At 32.7% G+C, this 10,841-nt stretch overlaps 1 protein-coding gene across 1 annotated transcript in view; it reads right to left on the bottom strand.

Moving 5' to 3' along the window:
* Nucleotides 1-10,841, bottom strand: part of LOC106873299 (neuronal acetylcholine receptor subunit alpha-10) — a 1,066,434-nt gene that overhangs the window by 992,138 nt on the left and 63,455 nt on the right. Inside the window, exon 2 of the mRNA XM_052975253.1 lies at nucleotides 590-644. The gene's annotated coding sequence lies outside the window, so the exon portion shown is untranslated. The remainder of the gene's footprint in view (nucleotides 1-589; nucleotides 645-10,841) is intronic.

A 10,841-nucleotide genomic window follows, 5' to 3' on the forward strand; every position in this document is an offset into this window, starting at 1 on the left:
GACAGCACTTGCTAAACGAAAGCAGCAGAAATAATAGGTCAACTTCGAAGTGAAAAGTGAAAAGAGCACTCGCGTTCTGGTGATTCCAAAATAGCAGGACTAACATTTCTCTAAAGAACTTGCATGTGTAAAAAAAATAATAAATGAGAAACGTTCAGTATAACTAAAAGCGCCATGCTTCCCAAAGTCCTGAAGACAATATTGATATGAATCGGAGCCTCTTTTGAACTAGTTAGCGTTACTTCACTTCGAAGACTACGCATTTCTTATCTAAAAGCAGGAGATTTCTATTAAAAAAAACAAAAAAACAAAGAGTGTGTGAAACCCTTGGAGTTTTAAAATGCAACTGAAAATGTTGTTTATGACATATTTCTATAAAAGATATCACACGTGTGATTAGCTACAGCGCAAAATGTCGTCAAGCTGCTATCGTTTCTGTGATTTACACACCATTCACAGTTTAAAAAGTCAAGCTTATGCAAGAAAGCAGAAAATATATGACTTTCAAAATTGGCAACGCAGTTGTAGGGCAGCGGCATAGTTCTTGTTATATTATGTGTTTTAATATGAAGAAGAAATTATTACATACCTTTTGCGGAATTTTACTCTGATTCATATCTGTTAATAGTTTGAAAGTGTCTTACCTGTATAAAAATAAATGTAAAAATCATTTAGAATGAGCCACATGCATTTATATGTAAGTATAAGTATACACGGACGCGCGCAAGCACACACACACGTATACGCGCTCACATTCAGACTATATTATATATTATTGCTGTTGCTCCTGTTGTTATGTGCTGGATGTTCGCCCCTGGTTGAAAAATGATAGCTGCTTTTGGTAGGAAGAGGTTGGAGATTTAAATGACGGCCTCTGCTTCACTGCGTACATAGACTACGCTATTTGTGGGCCCTCAAGTATCTCTCACTAAGGGAAAAAATATCAGTTTATCGCAAATTATACTCCAGATCACGACAATAACAAAAATCCCAACCAGTGAAATCTTTGAATTTCTTGAAAGGGATATAATGCAGTTGAAGTGCGAATTATTCTCAGCTCAACTCAGGCAGCAATAGCTTATCTATGCACTAGCTGTGGAGGACAAACTGGGAAAGTTTAGAAGAATGGCATCAACAATGACAAAATAGAAGTAAAGAAAAACGAGAAATATCAACAATTACAACATATGTAACAAAAAAGCTGGAAGCATGACAACAATAATAATATTTGAATGAACAAGGATGTGTCAAACAAAGAATGTCACAGAGAAGGCATCATTGGTACAGACACCACCACTACAAAACCACCGCAAGAATAAAGGATATCAAGAATAAAGGTAGTAACGACGACGAATGTAACACAATTAGCAACAGCAGTAACACAACAAATGTAATGGCAAAAACCAATGACATACGCAGGACGCAGACCAATAGCATGAAACACAGTGGTTATAGCAAGGATTCCTATTCTGGAATAGTCTCCTAAAGGGAATAATACAATGTTTCCTCAGAAGATAAATGGGCAGGATTATATCACGCTGCTCAGTTTAAGTACGAAACTCACTCTCTATCTAAACTACCTGCAACTGTTAGACATATGCTTATAAGTTTCTACGTGAACTTAAGATGTTGCCTCCGCACAGACGCTGAAGCTCATCTAGAAACTTCCTTCAGGGTATATGTGAAGATGTGCAATATATATGTAAGGCTAGGCGCTTTCTCTTGTGTCGAGGTAGAATACTTTTGTTTCCGTACAAAATGGTGCGAGAATGTAATATTTCCAATTTTCCTATTATAGAATCAATGGAAAATTCACTTCTGTTAGATTGCCACGCCGGTAAAATTGCTTAGCGTCGCTTTGTCCGTCTTTATCTTTAGAGATAAAATTATGCCGAGTTTAAATTTGCATTTCACCCCAAAGTAGATAAAAGTAGTACCAGTTCAGCACTAGCGTTGATATAATCAACTTACCCATAACACAAAATTGTTTGCATCCTACCTAAATTTGAAACAAACATATATATGTCAAAGCATAATTACTCCTGATTTAAGGTTTGGTTAACGTTTCACTTCAGATTGCTTGCATCTCCGAGAAGCAAACTCAAAAAGTTCGTATTTTCTAGCGTCAGTTACTTTTCTGACTAACAAAATTGATATTTGTAAAGGCGCATCCTAGTTGAGTATATTGTTGTTTGAAAAGGTTTTTCAAATAATTTCTGACATATTTATATAGACTATAAAATTGTATTAATTAATTTTTCACAACTTATGTTGAATAAAATTATAATTTACTGATCATTCTTTTGTTTTACCCAGACAGAAACTTTTCAGTACAGCCTTGTACAAGTGAATATAAACATATTCACGTAAGTACTTATCTATATATAATGTTGGCTCATTTTCGTCTAAGTATTATCTTCCTTTCAACCTCCTTTCAACAGTTACAACAGCGAAGGAACTTTACGTCATTTTCACTGAACTAAAATGTATAATTTTAACGTTCATATTTGAATTCTTCGCGTTTCAATTTTTCTCTGTGCTTTTCTCATTCCCAAAGTTGATGGACATACTGCGGTACGTAAAACTGAATCAGAAAATCTCTAGTAAGAATTTTTATTTTGTTTTTTATTTATGTACCCGAAGAGACCCAGAACGGGTCGAAATATGTGTCGTACTAAATAAAATATTTTACTCATTCCATCCATCTATTTTATTAATACTGTTATATATATATATATATATATATATATGAGGTAAACAAGGGTATATATAAAGAGTAAAGGTCTATCCAGAGTCATAAATTATATCGGAATTTTAGGTGGAAAGAAAAATTGTTAGTACGCACACATACGTGAAATGTTTTCCCCGAAATGCCAAGCTTTACATGTTATGCGTGTCAGTATTTATGTATACGAGCAGATCATTTTTCTAGATTTCAGATTCCGATACAATTTTTATATACAAATTCTGAGATGTTTTTGTAGAAAATTTCTTGCAAATATATCTATTTTTCTGAAACATTTGTGGAAACAAATCAGACTCATGTGAATTTTCCGAAAATCCTCTTCCCATTCACGGAAAAAATATTTTCACCACAAATATCGATCTATTCTAATTCTACTCCTTCTGAAGGGCATTTATTGAAAATTCTGTAAAAAAAACATCCATTTCTCTTGGAGTTATGAGGAGGTACACATGTGTGGTAATGCCATGAAATGAAATATGTTTTCTTGGTACAAAGCCGGCGAAAAGAAAAAATAAAGTTTAAAATGTAGAATTGAAAGCAAACCGCTATAAGGTGAAATATTGCAAAGCAATATACTAGAATGTATATTTGATATTAAAAACAATGACGAATATTTGAATAATATTAACTGGAAAGAAGACAAGGAAACACAAGCAGTAACAGAAGATATTCTAACATGCAACATTTGCCCAAGTAGAAATTCAGATGAAAGGTTACATTTCTTACTGCATGGACATAAACTGTAATTCGGTCATCGACCCGGACCATTATATCATTGCGCATGCCGAATCAGAAGTCCATAAATACTAGGTATTTCACCCTTATAAGACGGGAAAAAAGTTAAGCTAAATGACCTGCTAACAATAAACACTGTCACTTTTAATGCTAAATAAATAATTGGTTTGGGAATACGACAACATTTTATGAACAAACTTTGAAAGCATCGAATGTGTTTGGTATTTTTACAAACAAGAAAGTACATTTCGATCGCAAAACAGCAGAACTGTAACTGTCAAACCAATAGAATAGTAGCCGTCTGCTGGCAACAATTTTTTTCCCGTTTTCTAAGGCTTAAAATATCGAATCTTGCTGCTGTTTTCACCTCCATACTGCGTTCAAAATTTAGTTTCTTGTCTGTAAAAGAGCAAACACATTTGCTGCTTCCAAAGTTTGTTTTTAATATACATATGTCTCTCATTCACTTAAGTTGTTTCTGCTTTTAAGAACCTGCACACAGAGGAGATTACTTGTGCAATATATAGGTATATCGGAGCCACGAAAAGGATGTATATGTTTATTTCGGAAAAAAATTAGGTGGACATCGTTTACTAAAGGAGAAAAAGGCTAAGTTAATGAAATCAATATAATAATTCCTGTTACCTTGTCATCCACAATATAATATTACGCTTTGTACTTGACTAATTCTTTATCTTATAGCATATACGTATTGAGTTCTAAAAGCTATTTTTTTAGAATAGCTATGCCAGTGCAAAATCGTAGTACACACGTTCATATACAAACACACATGCATAAACACATAAATGCACACTGATACACATATTTATTTTCACACACATATTTATATTCAGAGAGAGTGAGAGAGGAAGAACAGTAGAGATGCACATGAATGTACAAGTATCTGAATACACGTGATGGCATGCTTAGGAGCTTATTTACATGCATGTATGCATCATTAGTTTAGAAATTTTAGTCGAGTAAATAATTATATTTATTTACGTAGGAAGTAAAAAAGAAGAAAAAAAGAATTATCCATCGCAGGTGCACCTAGAATTGTTTCATCTTTGGTTAGCATTTCTAGATATATAACTTACACTAACAATGTAGTAATTGCAAAACTGTTAAGTGCAACAACAATATTTGCAAGAGGTATTATAATGAGGAAAGTTAGGTTATAGGTGGGGAAAGTAAGACAAGTGTACCATTGATGTCATGATTATAATGCAGAATGTTAACCGAAATAACCTATCAGAGCAAAACATATTAAAGGATTCTCCGAGAATACCAAAAAATGTAATAAAGTATTACATATCAATACAAATTTCAAATTATATGAATATTGAAAAGGGAAGAGAATAATCTATCTATCAATGAATCTATCTATCTATCTATCTATCTATCTATCTATCTATCTATTTATCTATCTATCTATCTATCTATTTATCTATCTATCTACATGGATATTAATATAACTATATATGTATATGTGTATACATCTACTGATGTATACCGGGCACAACTACACACACACGCGCGCGCGCAACATGTGTGTGTTTGTATGTATTATGCATGTGTTGAGGCATACATACGCACATATATACAGAAACAGAGTCACACTCGCAGAATGATGAAGGGATTGTGAAACAGTTTGCATAGTCTCTGAAATTAATTCTGATTTTTGTGGAAGGAGAATCAGATTTTAGTGCAACTCGGAAAAAGTCATGAGTTCAGAATACAGAAATGACAGAAATACTGGTAGTTACTAGACGTAAATAAAAAGAGTGGTGAACAAAAGGGATGTATGAGAGAGGTATAATCTTAATTAATATAATAAATTCAGAAGATGGCCAGCTAGATGAATCATTAACACGACAACAAAGTGATACGTTCTGAGTTCAAATTCCTCCGAGGTACTTTAACTTTCAACCGTCAGGTTCAATGAAATAATTACCAGTTGGACACTGGAGTCCATGTAATCGACATACTCCTGCATCCAAAATTGCTAGTCTTGTGCCAGAATTTGAAACCAATTTAATGCAATCAAAATGCTGCAGAATCTTTAATGTTCCAGGTCAAATGCTTAGGTGCGTTTAACCCATCCTTACGCTCTGAGTTGAAATTCTCCTGAGATCAATTTTGCGTTTTAGCCATTCGAGGATCCAGAGAAGAGATTCCAGCTGAACACTTGGGTCCATGAACACGAGTTACCCACTCCCCCTAAAGTGCTGGTCTGGTGTCATAATTTAAAACCAATATAATACAACCGAAAATATAAGCGAGCAAACAGAGTCTTCAGCACACCGGGCAAACTGCTGAACTGCATTTCGTCCATTTATACGTTCTGAGATTAATGTCCACCGTGGTCGACTTTCAGGGTTGATAAAATAGGCACGAATTACAATCAACTTGACACCTATTCCGAAACTGCTGGCCTCGTGCCTAAATTTGAAATGAATATAATACAATCGAATGAAAATAAAATTTAGTAAGTTTTGATAAATAAAATGTAATATATTTATGATTCTGTAAAAATAATGTCTATTTACATATGAATAATATATTTCTATACATAAATATAGGCATAGATATTATTTACATTATTTACATTTGACGGATATTTGTCCTCATCTTGTTTGTTGTTAACACATCGTTTCGGCTGATATACCCTCCAGATTTCATCAGGTGTCTTGGGGAAATTTCGAACCTGGGTTCTCATTCCTAAGGTATTTTTCGATATTATTATTGTTATTATTATTATTATTATTATTATTATTATTATTATTATTATTATTATTATTATTATTATTATTATTATTATTATGCAGGTTACTGCCTGGAATAGAGCGCGAAATCTTGGTGCTAATAGCCCGCGCGGTTAAGAGCGCGAGCTACTAACCCCAAGATTCCGAGTTCGATTCCAGGCAGTGACCTGAATAATAATAATAATAATAATAATAATAATAATAATAATAATAAAAATAATAATAATGATTTGTGTTAACAACATCCATGAAATGTAGATAATGTACATAATTCCTTATCTCTTAAATATAGAACTGAATAGACATAGAAATATGTACACGCAGAGAGACGTATATTCGTCCATAATATTAAATGAGCTTCATTCAGTATATATGTTACGATATAGATATATGGACACGGACAGAGAGAGAGAGAGAGAGAGAGAGAGAGAGAAAGAGAGAGAGAGAGAGAGTGAGAGAGAGAGAGTGAGAGAGAGAGTAAAGAGACAATGTGAGTCACAATCAAACATACCTACATGCATAGATACATTCATACTTACATACGTAAATGCATTACGAACGGCTTGAACTCTCTGAACAGGAACGTGTATAAAACTCAAAGAAAAATCATTTATACAAACATACATGCGTACATACATTCGTAAATATACATACAAAAATGTGTACATTTATTTGTATGAATGTGTTCGTCGGTCCTCGTGTGTGTGCGCCTATTAATCAGCTCAAAATCAGTAACTAAGGGTTGTTTCTTTTTTGATGAATGGATAAAAAGTTCAGACAGAGAGATGAGGCATGAGGGAAAATATAAGAGTATGAGACAAATCATAATACATAAAAATAGGATAATCAAAAAGAAGTGGTCTTAAACTATATTAGAGAGACGATTAGAGAGAGAGAGAGAGAGAGAGAGAGAGAGAGAGAGAGAGAGAAATACAGAGAGAGAGATAGAGAGAGAGAGAGAGAGAGAAAGAGAGAGAGAGACACAGAACATGCTGACGATATAAAAAGAAGTTATAGTTCGAGAGAGAGGAGAAAGATTTCAGACAATTAAATACACCCGCATTCAGAAATAGAAATTCAGAAGAAGCGATAAACACAGAAACATATTCATGAGACAGGAATTCAGAGAAGATGAGATAGGCTGCAAGAATGCAGTGCTGAATGAGGTAGTTTAATTGACTACCTTACTCAGGATGAACTTGCAAAAGAGGAAGAGAGTCGTGGGACGCTGGAATCCTGTAAAGATTCATGTGAAAAATAACGATTTAAATTGGGAAAACTGGAAAGAAAAGAAAATTATGAATTAAGGAGAAAAAAATAAAATGAAACAGAAATCAACGGAAGATATTAGAAAATGGAATGTAAGGAAGAAATAATGAAGTAGAGAGGTAGTAGTCGATGAAAGCATGCGGTTAAGATGGTTTGAAGAAAGTGGACTATTGAAGAAGAGTTCGTTTGAAGGAATATAGAAAGATGTTCGAATAATGGAGAAAATATATGAAAAATAAAATTAACAACATTACTTGAAGAAATAACAAATAATGAATGAAAAATATTTAAAAAATCAGCACATTTAACAGAAAAAAAAATGCAAGAGATAAAAAAAAATACCAATGACATGGGGAGGAAAAGAAAGAACAATATAAGGGTGGCTTTTATTTATGAAAACTAATAAACAATAACATAAAAATAAAACAAACCGGGAAGGGGAGAGCAAACATGAGATACTGAATAACGTATTTGAATACAGGTTGGAAGAGAGGAGGAAGAGAGATGCAGAGAGAAAGATGAATGATGATGATGATGAAGATGATGATGATGATGATGATGATTACGACGACGACGACGACGATGATGATGACGACGACAACAATGATGGTATGATGACGATGACGAGAAGGTTGATGGCATGATGATGATTATATAATGATGATGATGATGATGATGATAATATTAATAATAGTAATAATAATAATAATAATAATAATAATAATAGTAATAATAATACCAATAACAGCAACATCAACATCTACTCAACAACAACAACAATAAAACAATTAATAGAAATGTGTTTTAAAAAGATGAATAATGGATGGATGGGTGAGGCGGATCAGGGCTAAAACTGATTATTGAAAACGACTAATTAAAGCAAAATGCATATAAAAATATTCTGACCTAATCAAGCAGAACATGTTACAACTTTGTGGCTAATGAAATGAAGCCTTGATCTTTATCGATCGAAGCTCCAGGCAAAAAAGACTAGAGCCAGGAGAATGGTTTGCTGTTTTCTTTTTATCATTTTTGTTTTCTTACTGTTTACTCTGCCATGTTGTTTGCTTTAGGTATTTTTTCTTGCTGATATCAAATGTATTTTTTCATTGTATTTTTCTCTTCGATATCTATTTTTCAACTAACATGTTTTGTTGTGCTTGTATTCCATTTTCATCATTATTCATCCGTTTACTTTGCAAGTATTATTTTAGCTGGCATGTGGGAATATTTATCGATGAAAATAATATTCTTCTATATATGTTAGTACAATATTTTAACAATAATAGTATTCCCTTCAACGCAGGCGTTCTTATAAAATATGAAAATTACAATACGTATAAGAAAAGTAGAAAACAATCGGAGCGATGAACGATGCTATATCAATTAGCTGCCAACATCAAATATGTTCAGACAAAATTGTTAGGTGTAATAAATATTGGCTATCCAAAGTTATCTTAGGCACGCCATTGATTTTTAAATTCCTGAATGTTCCCTGAACCTATTTTTATGTTTAACCCTAAAAGCTGAAGTTAAAAACAGAATAATTAATAATAAGCATAAAACTTGCAGATGAAAATTAGGAATAATCATAAAAGACTATGAAGAATTTCTATGATCTATGAATCTGTTAACGTAGGGAAAAATATGGATTTCCGTTTATATTTTATCTTAATTTGGAATTCGATGCCGGTCAAACCGACAATTCTCTGAAGTACAAGATTACGTAGAGAAGTGAATGTAAAAAAACATTAGTGTGATTTAGCTCGCTCATGCATTCATAAACATGCAGCCATACACATATACATATACATAAACATACATATTAATATAGATTAATGCATGCATGTATACATTCATACATACATACATACATGCATACATACATACATGCATGCATACAGAGCGAGAGATTATATAAATAAAAATATCACAGGTATATTGAAATATTTAATTTGTGCAAAAAGTTTAATGGTTAGAAATATATCGTAAACAAATTTTTGTGGGAAATATAATAAATATAATAAAATATAATAAAATAGAGTTAATACAAACAGTTATTTAAATAGAACCAGGTTATATATAACAGTAAATAGTTAATATATGATATATTTTCTGAACATGAACATTTTTCTAAATATCAGATATTCAAAAAATTATACGGGGTACGAAATCAACAACACACGAGTGAAATTCGCATATAAAATTTATTCTCCATATAGAGCCTGATATACAGATCGGTTATATATTGCAACATTAGCAGAAATAATCGGTTATAAGAATATCAGTTGTATATCGCAACATTAATCGAAATTTGCAGAGCACGAATGCGATAATGAAATTTAAACTGTATCGTTAGGATGATGTTTTCTATATTTTTGATAGAATATCATCAAATACGATTTGAGTGGAACCTGCACTATGTATTGTAGCTAGGCATGAAGTAGTTTATAAAAAGCATCTAAGGTAGATTCATCGTATATTAACACATTCCAATCGGTAATATTTATTGCTGTTAGAATCAAAGATGAAACTAAGGAATTGAAAAAGACACTAAAAACATAAAATTTGAATAGGTGGGCAGCAACGTGGATATATTCATTCACAGATAACTAAAAACTACCTTTATAAAAATGCCTCATAGATCTATTAATATTGGATATTAATGACAATATTGACAGATAGATATGCTTTTGTGTAAATGTTTGAGTATATAATTATTTTGTGTGTTCGTGTATATAATTATTTGGAAACACGTTGCTGATATAAGGGTGACCTGGTGAAATATTTACATGCGGAACACTAGTAAGTGTGTTGAGTGATATCTGGAGGGAATGCACATTGTTTCAACCCCATCATGCTGATGGCTTTTTGGCCCATCGACCCATCAGAATTATTGTGAGATCTCATTTGCTCCATCCATTGGTTAACAGCATTGCAACAATGTTCTATTGAATTCCCTTTATCCTCACTTTCTAAACAAGTTCAGTATCTTTCCTTCTCAGTTGTGCCGTAGATTAATTTAGATGATGGTGTTTCTTTTATGATCTTTCATACCTAGAAATAGTAACCATTGCCTCATACAACGTATACAAAATCTTCTACAGCGTTGCAACCTTCCAGACAGATGTCACAGATGGCAACATAGTTTACTCCTTATCTTTCTTCACACCAGATGAATATATCCTGAGACCTATTAAGTGGAATCTTTTATCTTTTCAATATTTTATCTTTTATCTTTTTAATATTTCAGCCGTTTCATTGCAGCCATGCTGGGAAATTTCATTGAAAAGTTTTAATCGATCGGCTCGACTCGGCCTTTAATT

Source organism: Octopus bimaculoides, chromosome 1 (assembly GCF_001194135.2).
Source record: "Octopus bimaculoides isolate UCB-OBI-ISO-001 chromosome 1, ASM119413v2, whole genome shotgun sequence".
NCBI lineage: Eukaryota > Metazoa > Mollusca > Cephalopoda > Octopoda > Octopodidae > Octopus > Octopus bimaculoides.